The sequence below is a fragment of the Hoplias malabaricus genome, chromosome 3 (genome assembly GCF_029633855.1).
Source record: "Hoplias malabaricus isolate fHopMal1 chromosome 3, fHopMal1.hap1, whole genome shotgun sequence".
Classification (NCBI taxonomy): domain Eukaryota; kingdom Metazoa; phylum Chordata; class Actinopteri; order Characiformes; family Erythrinidae; genus Hoplias; species Hoplias malabaricus.
Genome location: NC_089802.1, coordinates 28,844,570 through 28,846,768, shown reverse-complemented (window position 1 = coordinate 28,846,768; position 2,199 = coordinate 28,844,570).

Below are 2,199 nucleotides of genomic sequence, written 5' to 3'. Positions count from 1 at the left end.
CCCTATTCATTTCTTTGATCTGTATTACAAATATACCACGTGGAGAGCCATAAGGAGCCACTAGAAGAGCCAGCGTGGAGCTTACTGATGAGAAGATGAAAGAGGAAGCTTGCTGCTCAGCAACTTTAATTCCTTTACTAATTCCAGTGCTTTATCTAACAGCACAATGTCCCTTTCAATGGGGAAGATAGAAGACCCCTGGTGAAAGTCCATATGCTACAAACATTTATCTAATTATCACTGTGGGGATAGTCCTACTACTGCATTTCCTTTACTCCTGTGTCCAGCTAGTGTCCCAGCCACACTGTGGCTGAGGCCCTGTGTTCAATCCCCACCTCGAGTAACTGTCTGTGAGGAGTGTGGTGTGTTCTTCCTGTGTCTGTTTCCTCTGGGTCCGTAAGTGATTGTGTGTGTGTGTGAGTCACTGGGTGCCATTTGCAACTACTTGCAGAAACTGCAGGCAAGAATCCAACAATTGCTCTAAGTACATAACAATAAATATAGACGCTAAAGGCAGTTGATGTTGCATTCATCTCTGCCATCGCAGATGCCTCACTATCATCTGTTTCTACTACATCTATTGTTGAGTTAAAGGGGTCTGGCAGTTGGCAGCAGACTGTAGAACAATACCACAGCTCCCTCCATAGCATCCCTCTATTCATAAAAGTGATTAATGATCAGACCTGAGGAGGGGCAGTGTAGATGTCAGAGCTAAATGTTAGCTTTATGGATTCCACTCCCATTGGGCTAGCATTAGAGCGTTAAGGTCTTGTCTGGAGGGTTAGAAACCAGAGAACATCCGACCGGAGTGATGGATCTGTCGGACCTGGAGAAGTCCAATCTAATTCAAGCTGCACTTCCGAATCAAACTGAGGGTCTGATTTAAAGTGACAGTCTAGAGCTCCAGAATGGCTTGACTGTCTAAACGTCAGCCTCATTATCAGGAGATCATAACCTAGACCCTTGTGATGTCACAGCCATCTACGGCCTCTCTGTGTATGAATAGGACGTCCTTCTCTTTCTTTCTTCATTCAGAGCAATCCTAGACAACACTGACATATAGTGTGCATTATGATAAGGGCAACAATTTGCAAACCAGTTTTACTGCTTAAGTTTTACTCCTATCATACAGATGACTAACAAGTCGGCCTGCGCTGACCATGCTCCCAGCCAAGATTTCTGCATACGTCAGGGTTCACTGTGTCAATAAACTGAGCTAGCATGATGGGAAATGACACATTGTGGAGAAACCTGTGCACAAATCCAGTACCCTATTTCCTTTCCACAAGAAACAGTGGGCTCCACCCATCTAAACAGCTTCCAGGGTTTCTTTTTGAAGGCTGCACACTTTTAAAAGCAATAATCTGAAATATCAGGAGACTACTCATGAGCATTTCATGTAACAAGTTTCTATGAGGAGCTTTTAGAGGCTTTGGACGTCTGGTTTTCTTCAGCACAACAAGAAGGAATTAAAAACAAATGGTGTTATTCCCCTTTAATTATTTCGATTTTCGAAAGAGAGAGTTCATGCACCACAGAAGGTTGGGTATAATTCAGATTAAGAATGAATGAGGAGGATAGATGGGGGTTTCATACAGTGACCCACAGAAGTGAATATGCCCAGCAGGGGGCAGCGATAAGCAGTGAGTTATCCTCCAGGGTTGGCTGTGTTTGTGTGTGTGTGTGTGTGTGTGTGTGTGTGTCTTTGTGTCTTCACAGCCCTCAGAAATCAGACCTCAGACCAGGCAGCAAAGCAAGCTGAGCTTCAGTGGATGGATATCCACTGTGGTCATTAGCTTATGCACCAAGGACAGACTCAGTAACCTTCACAGATTTGAAATTCATTCCCTGCTGATGAATAGAGATGGATTATATACAGTACACTGTGCCCTTAATGCATTTTATTTCCAGTCAGACCAGCCACTTACCACAAGTTATTCATTTTCCAGCAGATATGTCGGAGGAGATTAGGCCTAAAATCCACTTGCATGAGGAAGAATAGAGGGCGAAAGTGGAGGAAAAATAGTGGGGCTTCCAATGGAGTTCATATAAAAAAAGAGAGAATGAGAAAACTAGTCCCCACCTGATTATCTGCTCTTAAATCTTCCATCCCTAATTTTATAATTTTATTCTTAACTACTGATATGTATATAAACAAAAGACAGATTTTTTGCATTAAATTACCTGTTAAATAATAAA